A 22,469-nucleotide genomic window follows, 5' to 3' on the forward strand; every position below is an offset into this window, starting at 1 on the left:
TGGAGGCTATATACAGGGGGTACCGGTACAGAGTCAATGTGGAGGCTATATACAGGGGGGTACCGGTACAGAGTCAGTGTGGAGGCTATATACAGGGTATTACGGTACAGAGTCAATGTGGAGGCTATATACAGGGGGTACTGGTACAGAGTCAATGTGGAGGCTATATACAGGGGGTACCAGTACAGAGTCAGTGTGGAGGCTATATACAGGGGGTACCGGTACAGAGTCAGTGTGGAGGCTATATACAGGGTGTTACGGTACAGAGTCAATGTGGAGGCTATATACAGGGTGTTACGGTACAGAGTCAATGTGGAGGCTATATACAGGGGGTACCGGTACCGAGTCAATGTGGAGGCTATATACAGGGGGTACCGGTACTGAGTAGGTGTGGAGGATATATACAGGGTGTTACGGTACAGAGTCAATGTGGAGGCTATATGCAGGGGGTACCGGTACAGAGTCAATGTGGAGGCTATATACAGGGGGTACCGGTACTGAGTAGGTGTGGAGGCTCTATACAGGGGGTACCGGTACCGAGTCAGTGTGGAGGCTATATACAGGGGGTACCGGTACAGAGTCAGTGTGGAGGCTATATACAGGGGTACCGGTACTGAGTAGGTGTGGAGGCTATATACAGGGTGTTACGGTACAGAGTCAATGTGGAGGCTATATACAGGGGGTACCGGTACCGAGTCAGTGTGGAGGCTATATACAGGGGGTACTGGTACCGAGTCAGTGTGGAGGCTATATACAGGGGGTACCGGTACCGAGTCAGTGTGGAGGCTATATACAGGGGGTACCGGTACCGAGTCAGTGTGGAGGCTATATACAGGGGGTACCAGTACAGAGTCAATGTGGAGGCTATATACAGGGTGTACCAGTACAGAGTTAATGTGGAGGCTATATACAGGGGGTACCGGTACAGAGTCAATGTGGAGGCTATATACAGGGGGGTACCAGTACAGAGTCAGTGTGGAGGATATATACAGGGTATTACGGTACAGAGTCAATGTGGAGACTATATACAGGGGGTACCAGTACAGAGTTAATGTGGAGGCTATATACAGGGGGTACCGGTACAGAGTCAATGTGGAGGCTATATACAGGGGGGTACCGGTACAGAGTCAGTGTGGAGGCTATATACAGGGTATTACGGTACAGAGTCAATGTGGAGGCTATATACAGGGGGTACTGGTACAGAGTCAATGTGGAGGCTATATACAGGGGGTACCAGTACAGAGTCAGTGTGGAGGCTATATACAGGGGGTACCGGTACAGAGTCAGTGTGGAGGCTATATACAGGGTGTTACGGTACAGAGTCAATGTGGAGGCTATATACAGGGTGTTACGGTACAGAGTCAATGTGGAGGCTATATACAGGGGGTACCGGTACCGAGTCAATGTGGAGGCTATATACAGGGGGTACCGGTACTGAGTAGGTGTGGAGGATATATACAGGGTGTTACGGTACAGAGTCAATGTGGAGGCTATATGCAGGGGGTACCGGTACAGAGTCAATGTGGAGGCTATATACAGGGGGTACCGGTACTGAGTAGGTGTGGAGGCTCTATACAGGGGGTACCGGTACCGAGTCAGTGTGGAGGCTATATACAGGGGGTACCGGTACAGAGTCAGTGTGGAGGCTATATACAGGGGGTACCGGTACTGAGTAGGTGTGGAGGCTATATACAGGGTGTTACGGTACAGAGTCAATGTGGAGGCTATATACAGGGGGTACCGGTACCGAGTCAGTGTGGAGGCTATATACAGGGGGTACCGGTACCGAGTCAGTGTGGAGGCTATATACAGGGGGTACCGGTACCGAGTCAGTGTGGAGGCTATATACAGGGGGTACCGGTACCGAGTCAGTGTGGAGGCTATATACAGGGGGTACCGGTACAGAGTCAGTGTGGAGGCTATATACAGGGGGTACCGGTACAGAGTCAATGTGGAGGCTATATACAGGGGGTACCGGTACAGAGTCAATGTGAAGGCTATATACAGGGGTACCGGTACAGAGTCAATGTGGAGGCTATATACAGGGGGTACCGGTACAGAGTACCAGTACAGAGTCAGTGTGGAGGCTATATACAGGGTGTTACGGTACAGAGTCAATGTGGAGGCTATATACAGGGGGTACCGGTACAGAGTCAGTGTGGAGGCTATATACAGGGGGTACCGGTACAGAGTCAATGTGGAGGCTATATACAGGGGGTACCGGTACAGAGTCAATGTGGAGGCTATATACAGGGGTACCGGTACAGAGTCAATATGGAGGCTATATACAGGGGGTACCGGTACAGAGTCAATGTGGAGGCTATATACAGGGGGTACCGGTACAGAGTCAATATGGAGGCTATATACAGGGGGTACCGGTACAGAGTCAATATGGAGGCTATATACAGGGGGTACCGGTACAGAGTCAATATGGAGGCTATATACAGGGGGTACCGGTACAGAGTCAATGTGGAGGCTATATACAGGGGTACCGGTACAGAGTCAATATGGAGGCTATATACAGGGGGTACCGGTACAGAGTCAATGTGGAGGCTATATACAGGGGGTACCGGTACAGAGTCAATATGGAGGCTATATACAGGGGGTACCGGTACAGAGTCAATATGGAGGCTATATACAGGGGGTACCGGTACAGAGTCAATGTGGAGGCTATATACAGGGTGTTACGGTACAGAGTCAATATGGAGGCTATATACAGGGGGTACCGGTACAGAGTCAATATGGAGGCTATATACAGGGGGTACCGGTACAGAGTCAATATGGAGGCTATATACAGGGGGTACCGGTACAGAGTCAATGTGGAGGCTATATACAGGGGGTACCGGTACAGAGTCAGTGTGGAGGCTATATACAGGGGTACCGGTACCGAGTCAATGTGGAGGCTATATACAGGGGGTACCGGTACAGAGTCAATGTGGAGGCTATATACAGGGGGTACCGGTACAGAGTCAATGTGGAGGCTATATACAGGGTGTTACGGTACAGAGTCAGTGTGGAGGCTATATACAGGGGGTACCGGTACAGAGTCAATGTGGAGGCTATATACAGGGGGTACCGGTACATAGTCAATGTGGAGACTATATACAGGGGGTACTGGTACAGAGTCAGTGTGGAGGCTATATACAGGGGGTACTGGTACAGAGTCAGTGTGGAGGCTATATACAGGGGGTACCGGTACCGAGTCAATGTGGAGGCTATATACAGGGGGTACCGGTACAGAGTCAATGTGGAGGCTATATACAGGGTGTTACGGTACAGAGTCAATGTGGAGGTTATATACAGATGGTACTGGTACAGAGTCAGTGTGGAGGCTATATACAGGGGTACCGGTACAGAGTCAATGTGGAGACTATATACAGGGTGTTACGGTACAGAGTCAATGTGGAGGCTATATACAGGGTGTTACGGTACATAGTCAATGTGGAGGCTATATACAGGGTGTTACGGTACATAGTCAATGTGGAGGCTATATACAGGGGGTACCGGTACAGAGTCAGTGTGGAGGCTATATACAGGGGGTGCCGGTACAGAGTCAGTGTGGAGACTATATACAGGGGGTACCGGTACAGAGTCAATGTGGAGACTATATACAGGGTGTTACGGTACAGAGTCAATGTGGAGGCTATATACAGGGTGTTACGGTACATAGTCAATGTGGAGGCTATATACAGGGGGTACCGGTACAGAGTCAGTGTGGAGGCTAAATACAGGGGGTACCGGTACAGAGTCAGTGTGGAGACTATATACAGGGGGTACCGGTACAGAGTCAATGTGGAGGCTATATACAGGGGGTACCGGTACAGAGTCAGTGTGGAGACTATATACAGGGGGTACCGGTACAGAGTCAATGTGGAGACTATATACAGGGGGTACCGGTACAGAGTCAATGTGGAGGCTATATACAGGGGTTACGGTACCGAGTCAGTGTGGAGACTATATACAGGGGGTACCGGTACAGAGTCAATGTGGAGGCTATATACAGGGGGTACCGGTACAGAGTCAATGTGGAGGCTATATACAGGGGGTACCGGTACAGAGTCAGTGTGGAGACTATATACAGGGGGTACCGGTACAGAGTCAATGTGGAGACTATATACAGGGGTACCGGTACAGAGTCAATGTGGAGGCTATATACAGGGGGTACCGGTACAGAGTCAGTGTGGAGACTATATACAGGGGGTACCGGTACAGAGTCAATGTGGAGACTATATACAGGGGGTACCGGTACAGAGTCAATGTGGAGGCTATATACAGGGGGTTACGGTACCGAGTCAGTGTGGAGACTATATACAGGGGGTACCGGTACAGAGTCAATGTGGAGGCTATATACAGGGGGTACCGGTACAGAGTCAGTGTGGAGGCTATATACAGGGGGTACCGGTACAGAGTCAATGTGGAGGCTATATACAGGGGGTACCGGTACAGAGTCAGTGTGGAGACTATATACAGGGGGTACCGGTACAGAGTCAATGTGGAGACTATATACAGGGGGTACCGGTACAGAGTCAATGTGGAGGCTATATACAGGGGGTTACGGTACCAAGTCAGTGTGGAGACTATATACAGGGGGTACCGGTACAGAGTCAATGTGGAGGCTATATACAGGGGGTACCGGTACAGAGTCAGTGTGGAGGCTATATACAGGGGGTACCGGTACCGAGTCAGTGTGGAGGCTATATACAGGGGGTACCGGTACAGAGTCAATGTGGAGGCTATATACAGGGTGTTACGGTACAGAGTCAGTGTGGAGGCTATATACAGGGTGTTACGGTACAGAGTCAGTGTGGAGGCTATATACAGGGTGTTACGGTACAGAGTCAGTGTGGAGGCTATATACAGGGTGTTACGGTACAGAGTCAGTGTGGAGGCTATATACAGGGGGTACCGGTACAGAGTCAATGTGGAGGCTATATACAGGGGGTACCGGTACAGAGTCAATGTGGAGGCTATATACAGGGTGTTACGGTACAGAGTCAATGTGGAGGCTATATACAGGGGGGGGGGGGTACCGGTACTGAGTCAGTGTGGAGGCTATATACAGGGGGTACCGGTACCGAGTCAATGTGGAGGCTATATACAGGGTGTTACGGTACAGAGTCAATGTGGAGGCTATATACAGGGGGTACCGGTACTGAGTCAGTGTGGAGGCTATATACAGGGGGTACCGGTACTGAGTCAGTGTGGAGGCTATATACAGGGGGTACCGGTACAGAGTCAATGTGGAGGCTATATACAGGGGGTACCGTACAGAGTCAATGTGGAGGCTATATACAGGGGGGGTACCGGTACTGAGTCAGTGTGGAGGCTATATACAGGGGGGGGGTACCGGTACTGAGTCAGTGTGGAGGCTATATACAGGGGGTACCGGTACAGAGTCAATGTGGAGGCTATATACAGGGGGTACCGGTACAGAGTCAATGTGGAGGCTATATACAGGGGGGGGGGTACCGGTACTGAGTCAGTGTGGAGGCTATATACAGGGGTTACCGGTACAGAGTCAATGTGGAGGCTATATACAGGGGGGGGGTACCGGTACTGAGTCAGTGTGGAGGCTATATACAGGGGGTACCGGTACAGAGTCAATGTGGAGGCTATATACAGGGGGTACCGGTACCGAGTCAGTGTGGAGGCTATATACAGGGGGTACCGGTACAGAGTCAATGTGGAGGCTATATACAGGGGGTACCGGTACTGAGTCAGTGTGGAGGCTATATACAGGGGGTACCGGTACAGAGTCAATGTGGAGGCTATATACAGGGGGTACCGGTACCGAGTCAATGTGGAGGCTATATACAGGGGGTACCGGTACAGAGTCAGTGTGGAGGCTATATACAGGGGGTACCGGTACCGAGTCAATGTGGAGGCTATATACAGGGTGTTACTGTACAGAGTCAGTGTGGAGGCTATATACAGGGGGTACCGGTACAGAGTCAATGTGGAGGCTATATACAGGTTGTTACGGTACAGAGTCAATGTGGAGGCTATATACAGGGTGTTACGGTACAGAGTCAGTGTGGAGGCTATATACAGGGTGTTACGGTACAGAGTCAATGTGGAGGCTATATACAGGTTGTTACGGTACAGAGTCAATGTGGAGGCTATATACAGGGTGTTACGGTACAGAGTCAATGTGGAGGCTATATACAGGGTGTTACGGTACAGAGTCAATGTGGAGGCTATATACAGGGTGTTACGGTACAGAGTCAATGTGGAGGCTATATACAGGGTATTACGGTACAGAGTCAATGTGGAGGCTATATACAGGGGGTACCGGTACAGAGTCAATGTGGAGGCTATATACAGGGATTTACGGTACAGAGTCAATGTGGAGGCTATATACAGGGGGTACCGGTACAGAGTCAATGTGGAGGCTATATACAGGGTGTTACGGTACAGAGTCAATGTGGAGGCTATATACAGGGTGTTACGGTACAGAGTCAATGTGGAGGCTATATACAGGGGGTACCGGTACAGAGTCAGTGTGGAGGCTATATACAGGGTGTTACGGTACAGAGTCAATGTGGAGGCTATATACAGGGGGTACCGGTACCGAGTCAGTGTGGAGGCTATATACAGGGGGTACCGGTACAGAGTCAGTGTGGAGGCTATATACAGGGTGTTACGGTACAGAGTCAATGTGGAGGCTATATACAGGGTGTTACGGTACAGAGTCAATGTGGAGGCTATATACAGGGTGTTACGGTACAGAGTCAGTGTGGAGGCTATATACAGGGTGTTACGGTACAGAGTCAATGTGGAGGCTATATACAGGGGGTACCGGTACAGAGTCAGTGTGGAGGCTATATACAGGGTGTTACGGTACAGAGTCAATGTGGAGGCTATATACAGGGGGACCGGTACCGAGTCAGTGTGGAGGCTATATACAGGGTGTTACGGTACAGAGTCAGTGTGGAGGCTATATACAGGGGGTACCGGTACTGAGTCAGTGTGGAGGCTATATACAGGGGGTACCGGTACAGAGTCAATGTGGAGGCTATATACAGGGGGTACCGGTACAGAGTCAATGTGGAGGCTATATACAGGGTGTTACGGTACAGAGTCAATGTGGAGGCTATATACAGGGGGTACCGGTACAGAGTCAATGTGGAGGCTATATACAGGGTGTTACGGTACAGAGTCAATGTGGAGGCTATATACAGGGGGACCGGTACCGAGTCAGTGTGGAGGCTATATACAGGGTGTTACGGTACAGAGTCAGTGTGGAGGCTATATACAGGGGGTACCGGTACCGAGTCAGTGTGGAGGCTATATACAGGGGGTACCGGTACAGAGTCAATGTGGAGGCTATATACAGGGGGTACCGGTACAGAGTCAATGTGGAGGCTATATACAGGGGGGGGGTACCGGTACTGAGTCAGTGTGGAGGCTATATACAGGGGTTACCGGTACAGAGTCAATGTGGAGGCTATATACAGGGGGGGGGGTACCGGTACTGAGTCAGTGTGGAGGCTATATACAGGGGGTACCGGTACAGAGTCAATGTGGAGGCTATATACAGGGGGTACCGGTACCGAGTCAGTGTGGAGGCTATATACAGGGGGTACCGGTACAGAGTCAATGTGGAGGCTATATACAGGGGGTACCGGTACTGAGTCAGTGTGGAGGCTATATACAGGGGGTACCGGTACAGAGTCAATGTGGAGGCTATATACAGGGGGTACCGGTACCGAGTCAATGTGGAGGCTATATACAGGGGGTACCGGTACAGAGTCAGTGTGGAGGCTATATACAGGGGGTACCGGTACCGAGTCAATGTGGAGGCTATATCCAGGGTGTTACTGTACAGAGTCAGTGTGGAGGCTATATACAGGGGGTACCGGTACAGAGTCAATGTGGAGGCTATATACAGGTTGTTACGGTACAGAGTCAATGTGGAGGCTATATACAGGGTGTTACGGTACAGAGTCAGTGTGGAGGCTATATACAGGGTGTTACGGTACAGAGTCAATGTGGAGGCTATATACAGGGTGTTACGGTACAGAGTCAATGTGGAGGCTATATACAGGGTGTTACGGTACAGAGTCAATGTGGAGGCTATATACAGGGTATTACGGTACAGAGTCAATGTGGAGGCTATATACAGGGGGTACCGGTACAGAGTCAATGTGGAGGCTATATACAGGGATTTACGGTACAGAGTCAATGTGGAGGCTATATACAGGGGGTACCGGTACAGAGTCAATGTGGAGGCTATATACAGGGTGTTACGGTACAGAGTCAGTGTGGAGGCTATATACAGGGTGTTACGGTACAGAGTCAATGTGGAGGCTATATACAGGGGGTACCGGTACAGAGTCAGTGTGGAGGCTATATACAGGGTGTTACGGTACAGAGTCAATGTGGAGGCTATATACAGGGGGACCGGTACCGAGTCAGTGTGGAGGCTATATACAGGGTGTTACGGTACAGAGTCAGTGTGGAGGCTATATACAGGGGGTACCGGTACCGAGTCAGTGTGGAGGCTATATACAGGGGCTACCGGTACAGAGTCAATGTGGAGGCTATATACAGGGGGTACCGGTACTGAGTCAATGTGGAGGCTATATACAGGGTGTTACGGTACAGAGTCAATGTGGAGGCTATATACAGGGTGTTACGGTACAGAGTCAATGTGGAGACTATATACAGGGGGTACCGGTACAGAGTCAATGTGGAGGCTATATACAGGGTGTACCGGTACAGAGTCAATGTGGAGGCTATATACAGGGGGTACAGGTACAGAGTCAATGTGGAGGCTATATACAGGGTGTTACGGTACAGAGTCAATGTGGAGACTATATACAGGGGGTACCGGTACAGAGTCAATGTGGAGGCTATATACAGGGTGTACCGGTACCGAGTCAATGTGGAGGCTATATACAGGGGGTACCGGTACAGAGTCAGTGTGGAGGCTATATACAGGGGGTACCGGTACCGAGTCAGTGTGGAGACTATATACAGGGTGTTACGGTACAGAGTCAATGTGGAGGCTATATACAGGGTATTACGGTACAGAGTCAATGTGGAGGCTATATACAGGGGGTACCGGTACCGAGTCAGTGTGGAGACTATATACAGGGTGTTACGGTACAGAGTCAATGTGGAGGCTATATACAGGGGGTACCGGTACCGAGTCAGTGTGGAGGCTATATACAGGGGGTACCGGTACCGAGTCAGTGTGGAGGCTATATACAGGGGGTACCGGTACCGAGTCAGTGTGGAGGCTATATACAGGGGGTACCGGTACCGAGTCAGTGTGCGGGGGTACAGGTTAGTTGAGGTAATTTGTACATGTAGGTAGGGGTGAAGTGACTATGCATGGATAATAAACAGCGAGTAGCAGCAGTGTAAACACAAGTGGGTGGGGAGGGGGGGGTCAATGTAAATAGTCCTGTTGGCCATCTTGATTATTTGTTCAGCAGTCTTATGGCTTGAGGGTAGAAGCTGTTAAGGAGGCTTTTTGTGACCTAGACTTGGTGCTCCGGTACCGCTTGCCGTGCGGTAGCAGAGAGAACAGTCCATGACTTGGGTGACCGGAGTCTTTGACAATTTTTGTGGCTTTCCTCTGAAACCGCCTATTATATAGGTCCTGGATGGCAGGAAGCTTGGCTCCAGTGATGTACTCGGCCGTACGCACCACCCTCTGTAGCGCCTTACGGTCGGATGCCGAGCAGTTGCCATACCAGGCGGTGATGCAATAGGACAGGATGCTCTCGATGGTGCAGCTTTGTGAGGATCTGTTAGGTTTTCTCTTTGAGTTCCGTGGGGAACAGTATTGTAAAGGAGTCTTTGTGTCACGTTCACTCACCGGTCAGAAAGTGTATCTACTGTATGTGCTTTGTGCTGTGTTTCATGGTATACGGGATCTCTTGGATGTCTTTATATATCATGTTTGACTCATGCTTTGTTTGACTTGGTCTGTGCTTGATGTCCGTACATTTGCACTTCAATTATGGCACCCTCGTAAAATAGTCTGGCCTATTTATTTATTTATTTATTTTATTTCACCTTTATTTAACCAGGTAGGCAAGTTGAGAACACCTTTATTTAACCAGGTAGGCAAGTTGAGAACACCTTTATTTAACCAGGTAGGCAAGTTGAGAACACCTTTATTTAACCAGGTAGGCCAGTTGAGGACAAGTTCTCATTTACAATTGCGACCTGGCCAAGATAAAGCAAAGCAGTTCGACACATACAACAACACAGGAGTAAAACAAACATACAGTCAATGATACAGTAGAAAAATAAGTATATATAAATTGTGAGCAAATGAGGTGAGATAAGGGAGGTAAAGGCAAAAAAAAGGCCATGGTGGCGAAGTAAATACAATATAGCAAGTAAAACACTGGAATGGTAGATTTGCAGTGGAAGAATGTGCAAAGTAGAAATAAAAATAATGGGGTGCAAAGGAGCAAAATAAATAAATACAGTAGGGGAAGAGGTAGTTGTTTGGGCTAAACTATAGATGGACTATGTACAGGTGCAGTAATCTGTGAGCTGCTCTGACAGCTGGTGTTTAAAGCTAGTGAGGGAGATAAGTGTTTCCAGTTTCAGAGATTTTTGTAGTTCGTTCCAGTCATTGGCAGCAGATAACTGTAAGGAGAGGTGGCCAAAGGAAGAATTGGTTTTGGGGGTGACCAGAGAGAGAGAGAACGCCTGATATGTTGGTAAACGTCCTTGTAACCTGATTCTTAACGTACGATTCTAAAAAAAAATTGATTGGTGTGGCTGAAATTTTTTTCCCAGACAAATAAAATCATGCCACTGCAAGACAGCATTTACATTCAGGAATCAACTTCATGTGTGCACTAATTGCAGAAATCACTCATCCATTTCCTGGTTGCTATAAATTCTAATCGTTTGCTTCATTTCAGTTTATGTGACAAAACAAACAATGTGTAGTGTAGAGAATCATTTTAACATCTAAAATATGTGAAATATATTTTCCAGAACCACAGATATTGTGTTTTTAACTGTTTACGAAACCGTAAAAAATAAAGTTAAGAACGGGAAGCCTAGAAATAGCGCACATGTAACAGATCTACCACTTCTTAGACTTGCTGTCAACGAGAATGACAGATCAATAACACACATTTCTATGTGAATTTGTCAGGTCGCCCAAAAAGTGACATTGTAGCTTTAAGACTTTTTTTTCCCAGTATGGTCATGACCTGCTCCAGGACATGAAGGGTTTGTATACTCTCCAAGGGATGTTTTGTGTGTGTGTGTGTGTGGGTGTGTGTGTGTGTTGGGTGTATGTGTATGTGTTGGGGTTGGGTGTGAGTGTGGGGGGTTTGGTGTGTGTGTGTGTGTGGGGGGGGGTGGGGGGGGGGTGTATGGTTTCAGTGGTGTGTGTTTGCACGTGGGGGAGGTGAGGACGAGACCAAGCAGTGACCAAAGTAGACTTTTCTCTTCATTTGAAAAGGGGGTTTTGCAGGGGGGGGGTGGGGGAATGTAAATGATTACAATGAACCTTGAACTTGGGACAAGCGTTCACTGTCACATCGCCAAGCGGTGGGAAGAATGGAGTTATTGACTTTAAATGGGAAGCATGTGTTGCTATGAAAGACCCCAAAAGTCTCATGTTCCCATAATCAGTATCACACCAAACAAGCAGTCACCCCCCCCCCCCCCCCACCCCACCTCCGCTGCCCACCCCACTCAATCACTTTTTTTCCTCCAAGCCTCTTGACAAACGTAACCCCGTGCATATGTTTCTGTGTGCACCCTGTGGCACCTGACCAGGATATTTTTCGCCTGCAGGGAAGTACAAATATGACATTCGCATTTTCTTTGTTTTTGTTTTTTCTTCCAGTCCACAAGTACGGCAGCAAGCATGTTATCAACACCGCTTTAGGCTGAGGACATTTGGCCTGTTGCTATGCAATCATAGTTATAAAAAAATAAAAGTGCAATAAATTGAATAATATTTATATATTTATATATTTTCCCCCCCTCTTTAACCTATTAAATGAAAAATACATTCTGACAGCTTATTTTGCCCAATTAGATGGTACAGCTTTACCTCGGGCTCGTTAACGAACCAGTCCCTAGACCTTTTAGTAACTAAGGACCTATGTCTGTTTCTCTTTGTGGTTTATATTGAAGATTTTTGTGTCTTATTTTGATGGTGTTCGCATCCCCTCGGCCAGGCCTCTCCTTGGCTTTGAGTGGATATGACACTTACATGGCTTGCCTTTCAAATCAGACAATGGCGTGATTAATGAGGTGCAGACGGTGAAAGGGAGTCGCGGTTGGCGAGCGTCGCGAGAGGTGCTCATCGCTCCTCTGATCTATTCATCAACTGCTCCTCAAAATGGGGGGGGGGGGGGGGGGGGGTCGACCGCCTGGGTCCCTCTCCAGGGATGGGGAGTAGAAAAGGGGGGAGGCGGAGATATCCTGAGTCATTTCAGGAGGTCTTGGTTTTGAGCCCTGAGGTACACCAGAGCCTCTGGGGAATACGAGGGCAACTAAGGTCTCGTGCAGGTTTGATTAGGTTTGTGATAAAAGACACCAGAAGCATAGAAGAAGAAGCCATGTCCAGTTTTATATGCAGTCGTCGTCACTTTCTAGTATATTGTCACGCGGTGTCAGTTGATTTTAACTGAACCAATTCCCCAAATGCATTTCAGAAATACTTTTAAATCCACTTCAATCGGTGTAGATGAAGGGGAGGAGACAGGTTAAAGAAGGATTTTTAAGCCTCGAGACAATTGAGACATAGATTGTGTACGTGTGCCATTCAGAGGGTGAATGGGCAAGACAAAAGATTCAAGTGCCTTTGAACGAGTCTTTGTCAAATTTTTGGGGGCCTTCCTCTGACATCACCTGGTATAGAGGTTCTGGATGACCGGGAGCTCGGCCCCAGTGTTGTACTAGGCCGTATACACTACCCTCTGTAGCACCTTGCGATCAGATGCCAAGCAGTTGCCATACCAAGCGGTGATGCAGCCAGTCAATATGCTCAGCTGTAGAAATGTTTGAGGATCTGAGGGCCCAGACAAATATATTCAACCTTCTGAGGGGAACATGTGGATGTTGTGCCCTCTTCATGACTGTGTTGGTGTGTTTGGACAATGATAGGTCCTTAGTGATGTGGACACTGAAGAACCTCTCAAACCACTCCACTACAGCCCTGTGAATGGGGGCGTGCTCGGCCCTCTGTTTCCTGTAGCTCACGGTAAGCTCCTTTGTTTTGCTAATGTTTAGGGAGAGGTTGTTATCCGGGCACCACATGGTCTCTGACCTCCTCCCTATAGGCTGTCTCATCGGTGATCAGGCCGACCACCGTCGTGTCGTTGGCAAACAACATGTTGGGAGTTGTGCACGGCCACACAGTCCTAGGTCAACAGGGAGAACAGGACAGGACTAAGCACACGCCCCGTGTTGAGGATGTGTTGTGGCGGATGTGTGCTGCCTACCCTCACCACATGGGGGCGGCCCGTTAGGAAGTCCAGGATCCAGATCAGCGCATGATCTAAGTACGCATAGTTGTTATCTGTCTGCGGCCTTGTGAATGATAACCTGTTTAAAGGTCCTACAGCGGCTATGGAGAGCCACAGTCGTCCTGAACATCTGGTGTTCTCACACATGGCTCAGTGTTCCTTGCCTTGAAGCTAGCATAGAAGGCATTTATCTCATCTGGTAGGCTTGTGTCACTGGGTTTCCTTTTGTAATCCGTGATAGTTTGCAAGCCCTGACATGTCTGACGAGCGTCAGAGCCGGTGTAGCAGGATTCGATCTTAGTCCTGTGTTGATCTTTGCCTGTTTGATGGTTCGTCGGAGAGTTTAGGGGGATTTCTTATACGCGTTTTTGGTGAGTGTCTCTCTCCTTGAAAGTGGCAGCTCTAACCTTTAGCTCAGTGCGGATGTTGCCTGTAATCTATGGCTTCTGGTTGGGATATGTACGTACGGTCACTGTGGGGACGACGATGCACTTATTAATGAAGCTGGTGACTGATGTGGTAAATGAACAATACACGTTATTAAGGTAAATACTCCTCATTGTTATCAGATTAATCCTGGAACATATTCCAGGACAGTCCTGTCGGTTTATTTTACACTTCGTCAGACCAAATGAAGCACTTCCCTGGTACTTTGTGTGTTTTTGCATGAAAAACCTCATTTCGAGGATAAAGTTATGGTCAGATTTGACAAAATGGTGGGAGAGCTTTTTATAAGTCTCTGCATGTGGAGTAAAAGTAATTTAGAGTTTTCTTTACCCCTCTAATTGCCCAGGTGACATGCTGGACGAAATTAGGTAAAATAGATTTCAGTTTTCCTGCATTCAATTTAGCAAGTATAAAGCAATTAGTTCTGTGGTAAATTGACTGATGGCTGATAGGATGGAACTAAGGGGGGTGCAGAATAGTGTCATGACACACTCCCACAAAGATTTTCCACACTGCTGCGTCAGTTACTGACTCTATTCTTGCCGTGTCTGAGTTAATCTTACCCCCCCCCCTAATGAAGGGATACGTAAGTCTCTATTCTTATCCCCCCCTAATGAAGGGATACGTAAGAGTCTCTATTTTTCAAATATAATGTTATTGGTCACATGGTTAGCAGATGTTAATGCGAGTGTAGTGAAATGCTTGTACTTCTAGTTCCGGCAGTGCAGTAATATCGAACAAATTCACAACGACAACCATGCACACAAATGTAAGGGGATGGAATAAGAATATGTATATGTGAGATGAGTAATGTAGGTATGTAAACATTATTAAAGTGGCATTATTTAAAGTGACTATGGATACCTTTATTAAATCCATTTATTTAAGTGGCCAGTAATTTGAGACGGTATGTTGGCAGCGGCCTCTCTATGTAAGTGAGGGCTGTTTAACAGTCTGATGGCCTTAAGATAGAAGCTGTTTTTCAGTCTCTCTGTCCCAGCTTTGATGCACCTGAACTGACCTCACATTCTGGATGATAGCAGGGTGAACAGGCAGTGGCTCGGGTGGTTGTTGTCCTTGATGATCTTTTTGTCCTTCCTGTGACATCGGTTGGTGTAGGTGTCCTGGAGGGCAGGTAGTTTGCCCCCAGTGATGCGCTGTGCAGACCTCACTACCCTCTGGAGAGCCTTGCAGCGGAGGGCGGTGCAGTTGCCGTACCAGGCAGTGATACAGCCCGACAAGATGCTCTCGATTGTGCATCTGTAAAAATTTGTGAGGGTTTTAGGTGACAAGCCCATTTCTTAAGCCTCCTGTGGTTGAAGAGGCGCTGTTGCACCTTCACCACGCTGACTGTATGGGTGGACCATTTCAGTTTGCCCATGATGTGTACACCGAGGAACTTTAAACTTTCCACTAGACGTCGACTGAATATGATTTTTTAACACTGATACTGATTATTGGAGGACCAAAAAAAGCCGATACCGATTCATCGGCAGATTTATATATATACAGTGCCTTGCGAAAGTATTCGGCCCTCTTGAACTTTGCGACCTTTTGCCACATTTCAGGCTTCAAACATAAAGATATAAAACTTTATTTTTTTGTGAAGAATCAACAACAAGTGGGACACAATCATGAAGTGGAACAACATTTATTGGATATTTCAAACTTTTTTAACAAATCAAAAACTGACAAATTGGGCGTGCAAAATTATTCAGCCCTTTACTTTCAGTGCAGCAAACTCTCTCCAGAAGTTCAGTGAGGATCTCTGAATGATCCAATGTTGACCTAAATGACTAATGATGATAAATACAATCCACCTGTGTGTAATCAAGTCTCCGTATAAATGCACCTGCACTGTGATAGTCTCAAAGGTCCGTTAAAAGCGCAGAGAGCATCATGAAGAACAAGGAACACACCAGGCAGGTCCGAGATACTGTTGTGAAGAAGTTTAAAGCCGGATTTGGATACAAAAAGATTTCCCAAGCTTTAAACATCCCAAGGAGCACTGTGCAAGCGATAATATTGAAATGGAAGGAGTATCAGACCACTGCAAATCTACCAAGACCTGGCTGTCCATCTAAACTTTCAGCTCATACAAGGAGAAGACTGATCAGAGATGCAGCCAAGAGGCCCATGATCACTCTGGATGAACTGCAGAGATCTACAGCTGAGGTGGGAGACTCTGTCCATAGGACAACAATCAGTCGTATATTGCACAAATCTGGCCTTTATGGAAGAGTGGCAAGAAGAAAGCCATTTCTTAAAGATATCCATAAAAAGTGTTGTTTAAAGTTTGCCACAAGCCACCTGGGAGACACACCAAACATGTGGAAGAAGGTGCTCTGGTCAGATTAAACCAAAATTGAACTTTTTGGCAACAATGCAAAACGTTATGTTTGGCATAAAAGCAACACCCTGAACACACCATCCCCACTGTCAAACAGTGGGCCTTTATGGAATCTGGCCTTTATGGAAGAGTGGCAAGAAAGCCATTTCTTAAAGATATCCATAAAAAGTGTCATAAAAATAGGGGATAGGGATAGGGGGCAGCATTTTCACTTTTGGATGAATAGAATGCCCAAATTCAACTGCCTGCTACTCATCCCCAGAATATAAGATATGCATATTATTAGTATTATTTGGATAGAAAACACGCTGAAGTTTCTAAAACTGTTTGAATCATGTCTGTGAGTATAACAGAACTTATGTAGCAGGCAAAACCCAGAGGACAAACCATTCAGATTTTTTGTTGTTATGAGGTCACTGTCTTCAATGTGTTTTCATTGGGAAACCAGATTCCTAAGGGACTTGCTTGCAGTTCCTACCGCTTCACTGGATGTCACCAGTCTTTAGAAATTGGTTGAGGTTTTTTCCTTTGTGTAATGAAGTAGCCCCGTTCAAAACGAGGGTCACTTCAAGTGCACTGTTTGTTAGAGGCACGTGACCAGAAAAGTAGCGTCAGTTTGTTTTCTTCCTGTATTGAACACAGATCATCCCGTCTTCAATTTTATCGATTATTTACGTTTAAAAATACCTAAAGTTGTATTACAAAAGTAGTTTGAAATGTTTTGGCAAAGTTTACAGTTAACTTTTGAGATATTTTGTAGTGACATTGGTCAAGTTGGAACCAGTGTTTTTCTGGATCAAACGCGCCAAATAAATTGACATTTTGGATATATATGGACGGAATTAATTGAACAAAAGGACCATTTGTGATGTTTATGGGACATATTGGAGTGCCAACAGAAGAAGCTCGTCAAAGGTAAGGCATGAATTATATTTTATTCCTGCATTTTGTGTCGCGCCTGCAGGGTTGAAATATGCTACTCTCTCATTGTTTACTTTTGTGCTATCATCAGATAATAGCATCTTATGCTTTCGTTGAAAAGCCTTTTGAAATCTGACATGTTGGCTGGATTCACAACGAGTGTAGCTTTAATTTGCTATCTTGCATGTGTGATTTAATGAAAGTTAGATTTTTATAGTAATTTATTTGAATTTGGCCCTCTGCATTTTCACTGGCTTTTGGCCAAGCGTCCCACCTATATCCCAGAGAGGTTAATGTGAAGATTGATCATTTTTTATAAAATAAGTTTAATGCTAGCTAGCAACTTACCTTGGCTCCTTGCAGCCACAAGGTCATTTTGATGCTGCACTCGCGTAACATGTGGTCAGCCTGCCCCGCAGTTTCCTTGTGGATTGCAATGTAATCGACCATAATCGACATCCAAAAAGGCCGATTACCCATTCTTAGCCATGCCGATTAATCGGTCGACCTCTACTTTCCACCTTCTCCACTACTGTCCCGTCGGTGGATATGGGGGAGCTCCCTCGGCTGTTTCCTGAAGTCAGCGATCATCTCCTTTGTTTTGTTGACGTGGAGTGAGAGGTTATTTTCCTGACACCACACTCCGAGGGCCCTCACCACCTCCCTGTAGGCTGTCTTGTTGTTGTTGGTAATCAAGCCTACCACTGTAGTGTTGTCTGCAAACTTGATGATTGAGTTGGAGGCGTGCATGGCCATGCAGTCGTGGGTGAACAGGGACTACAGGAGAGGGCTGAGAACGCACCTTGTGGAGGCCCTAATGTTGAGGATCAGCGGGGTGGAAATGTTGTTTCCTACCTTCACTACCTGGGGGGGCGCCGGCCAGAAAGTCCAGGACCACAGGGCGTGGTCGAGACCCAGGGTCTCAAGCTTAATGATGAGTTTGGAGGGTACTATGGTGTTGAAGGCTGTAGTCAATGAGCAGCCCCTCTAATGAAGGGATACGTAAGTCTCTATTCTTACCCCTCAAATAAAGGGATAGTTAAGAGCCGTGTCAGAGTTAATGAAGGCCTTGCTCCTTTCTGCAGACACACGTCTAGGGAAGAAAGCCACAGCGCGCCTCCTCCATTGTCTTCCTCCCTGCACTGCCTTCTCCACTTTGGGCGAGACATTTGTTCCACTTCGCCGGTTCCGCTAGAAAATGGTCTCTGGTAGAGTACTGGTGTCTGATAGGAGGCCGAGTCACTTTCCTTTTTATATAGAAGAGATTCTGGTGTTGGGACATAGAGATGTGCGAACACTACTCGCAGTGTCTACCAATGGCATTGAGGGTGATACAGATCAACCTCTTGACATCGCTTTGATGCTTGAGTAGAATAATCCTCAATAGTTACAGATCAACCTCTTGACATCTCTTTGCTTGAGTAGAATAATCCTCAATAGTTACAGATCAATCTCTTGACATCTCTTTGCTTGAGTAGAATAATCCTCAATAGTTACAGATCAATCTCTTGACATCTCTTTGCTTGACTAGAATAATCCTCAATAGTTACAGATCAACCTCTTGACATCACTTTGATGCTTGAGTAGAATAATCCTCAGTAGTTACAGATCAACCACTTGACATCGCTTTGATGCTTGAGTAGAATAATCCTCAGTAGTTACAGATCAACCTCTTGACATCTCTTTGATGCGTGTGGGTCGACCACGCTTCTCACAATGAGAAGTATAATTTCTAAATGCGTCTTAAAAGTTTAAAATGATTGAAATGGTTACTACACTGAACCAAAATATAAAGGCAACATGTAAAGTGTTGGTCCCATGTTTCATGAGCTGAAATAAAAGATCCCAGAAATGTTCTATACGCACAGAAAGCTTATCTTTGCCAAAATAATCCATCCACCTGACAGGTGTGGCAAATCAAGAAACGGATTAAACAGCATGGTCATTACACAGATGAACCTTGTGCTGGGGACAATAAACGGCCATTCTAAAATGTGCAGTTTTGTCACACAACACAATGCCACAGATGTCTCAAATTTTAAGGGAGCGTGCAATTGGCATGCTGACTGCAGGAATATTCTCCATAGCTGTTGCCAAAAATGTTAAGGTTCATTTCTCTACCATCACCTACGATCCCGTAGGTGAAGAAGGATGTGGAGGCGGCCTCCCACGTCGGTTTGTGAGAATTTGTCAGTAAGTCCAACTAGCCTCACAACCACAAACCACGTGTAACCACGACAGCCCAGGACCTCCACATCCTTCTTCACCTACGGGATCGTCTGAGACCAGCCACCCGGACAGCTAATGAAACTGAGAAGTATTTCTGTCTGTAAAAAAAACAAAACAATTTTGTGTGGAAAAACTAATTCTGATTGGTTGGGCATAGCTCCCAAGTGGGTGGGCCTATGTCCTCCCAGGCCCACCCATGGCTGCGCCCCTGCCCAGTCACGTGAAAGCCATAGATTAGGGCCTAATGAATTTATTCAAATTGACCGATTTCCTAATATGAAATTGTTTAAATTGTTTAAATTGTTGCATGGTGCATTTATATTTTTGTTCAGTGTATGTTAATCGTTCTTTTTCTGGGTATTATTCAAATGTGTATTTCAGAGTGGCTGCAAGGGAGTTGAAATTAATCTGCTTACGTTTTTGTTAGTGAAACAAGGAAGTGGTGTGGTAATCGACGGGATATCAGCATGAACCCTTATAATTGTGATCAATGGTAATGCCGTTTTCATTACGCCATACAGCCACAAAGAGGCTATGACACCCAGCTCCTTTAATGAGAAAGATTTGTTTTTTTCTTGAGTAAAAAAACTAAAAGATTGATTACTTAAAAGCTATTTTCTGTTGCGAATCCATTAGCAAGAGTCATTTTTCCCCAGTTTTGACATGTTGTCTTTGCACAGATTTTTTATTGCCCAAGATGCATGATTCTAGGGTCCTGTTCTTCGTAGACCAAACCTCTTTTGAGGAAAGTTGCGTGCAGAAAAATGAATTAATACCAGCCACTTAAATCCCCTAGAATTGATTGTGGCTAATTGGCTAGACTCTCAGATATATGGGGTTGGGGGGGGGGGGGGGGGTGATACTTTTGGAATTGTACATCTGCATATGTTAGCCTTCACTTGCTTATTGAGCCCCCTGGTTGATTTACATGAGATGGCAATGCATTAACAGTAACGAATGGTTTGTTCAGAGCACAAGGTTAGCCATGAAATCAGAAACGCCTACAGGAGAGATCAAAAGACAAGGGAGGTAGAAACGAGGAAACATAGCCAACAGAGTTAACTCAGTTGATGTAAACTTTCATTGTAGTGGATTGCACAGAGATGCTCCAGGAAGCTGAATTAAAAGCCCCCCTCCCCCTCCATCAATCAGTAACAACATAGCATGAATTCATTACCATAGTAATGTTCCTTAAATTAGGAACTTCTACCGTTCACTCTTGGGCAACGTGTGTAGTAGAATATGATGTTTGTGTGTACAGTACTGTGTATAGTCGTCCCCATTTATTATGTATCATACGCACATTGAACTACCAGTAGATGTTATTGATTTGTGCGTTGGGTTTACTGCCTCACGTTGGGGGTTTAATGCGTCACCTTAGCTTTTATTTGGCTAAAAGCACTTTTCCATTAATAGACGTGGTACTCTGTAGTGCTCCCGCAATCTAAGCCATGTGTCTTGACTATAATATAAAGATCTAGGCCCTGTCTCTTGACTGTAATATAAAGGTCTAGGCCCTGTCCCTTGACTGTAATATAAAGGTCTAGGCCCTGTCCCTTGACTGTAATATAAAGGTCTAGGCCCTGTCCCTTGACTATAATATAAAGGTCTAGGCCCTGTCTCTTGACTGTAATATAAAGGTCTAGGCCCTGTCCCTTGACTATAAAATAAAGGTCTAGGTCCTGTCCCTTGGTCTAGGACCTGTCCCTTGACTATAAAATAAAGGTCTAGGCCCTGTCCCTTGACTATAATATAAAGGTCTAGGCCCTGTCTCTTGACTGTAATATAAAGGTCTAGGCCCTGTCCCTTGACTATAAAATAAAGGTCTAGGTCCTGTCCCTTGGTCTAGGCCCTGTCCCTTGACTATAAAATAAAGGTCTAGGCCCTGTCCCTTGACTGTAATATAAAGGTCTAGGCCCTGTCTCTTGACTGTAATATAAAGGTCTAGGCCCTGTCCCTTGACTATAAAATAAAGGTCTAGGTCCTGTCCCTTGGTCTAGGCCCTGTCCCTTGACTATAATATAAAGGTCTAGGCCCTGTCTCCTGACTATAAAATAAAGGTCTAGGTCCTGTCCCTTGGTCTAGGCCCTGTCCCTTGACTATAATATAAAGGTCTAGGCCCTGTCTCTTGACTGTAATATAAAGGTCTAGGCCCTGTCCCTTGGTCTAGGCCCTGTCCCTTGACTATAATATAAAGGTCTAGGCCCTGTCTCCTGACTGTAATATAAAGGTATAGGCCCTGTCCCTTGACTATAATATAAAGGTCTAGGCCCTGTCTCCTGACTGTAATATAAAGGTATAGGCCCTGTCCCTTGACTGTAATATAAAGGTCTAGGCCCTGTCCCTTGACTGTAATATAAAGGTCTAGGCCCTGTCTCTTGACTGTAATATAAAGGTCTAGGCCCTGTCCCTTGACTGTAATATAAAGGTCTAGGCCCTGTCCCTTGACTATAATATAAAGGTCTAGGCCCTGTCCCTTGACTGTAATATAAAGGTCTAGGCCCTGTCTCTTGACTGTAATATAAAGGTCTAGGCCCTGTCCCTTGACTGTAATATAAAGGTCTAGGCCCTGTCCCTTGACTGTAATATAAAGGTCTAGGCCCTGTCTCTTGACTGTAATATAAAGGTCTAGGCCCTGTCCCTTGACTGTAATATAAAGGTCTAGGCCCTGTCCCTTGACTGTAATATAAAGGTCTAGGCCCTGTCCCTTGACTATAATATAAAGGTCTAGGCCCTGTCCCTTGACTGTAATATAAAGGTCTAGGCCCTGTCTCTTGACTGTAATATAAAGGTCTAGGCCCTGTCCCTTGACTGTAATATAAAGGTCTAGGCCCTGTCCCTTGACTGTAATATAAAGGTCTAGGCCCTGTCTCTTGACTGTAATATAAAGGTCTAGGCCCTGTCCCTTGACTGTAATATAAAGGTCTAGGCCCTGTCCCTTGACTGTAATATAAAGGTCTAGGCCCTGTACCTTGACTATAAAATAAAGGTCTAGGCCCTGTCCCTTGACTATAAAATAAAGGTCTAGGCCCTGTCTCTTGACTGTAATATAAAGG

General features: G+C 46.4%; 1 pseudogene; it reads left to right on the forward strand.

Annotated features, from left to right (window-relative positions):
• LOC118962498 overlaps positions 1 to 22,469 on the forward strand; it is a 43,787-nt pseudogene that overhangs the window by 17,746 nt on the left and 3,572 nt on the right.

This window comes from Oncorhynchus mykiss, unplaced genomic scaffold, assembly GCF_013265735.2.
Source record: "Oncorhynchus mykiss isolate Arlee unplaced genomic scaffold, USDA_OmykA_1.1 un_scaffold_768, whole genome shotgun sequence".
NCBI classification, from domain to species: Eukaryota; Metazoa; Chordata; class Actinopteri; order Salmoniformes; family Salmonidae; genus Oncorhynchus; species Oncorhynchus mykiss.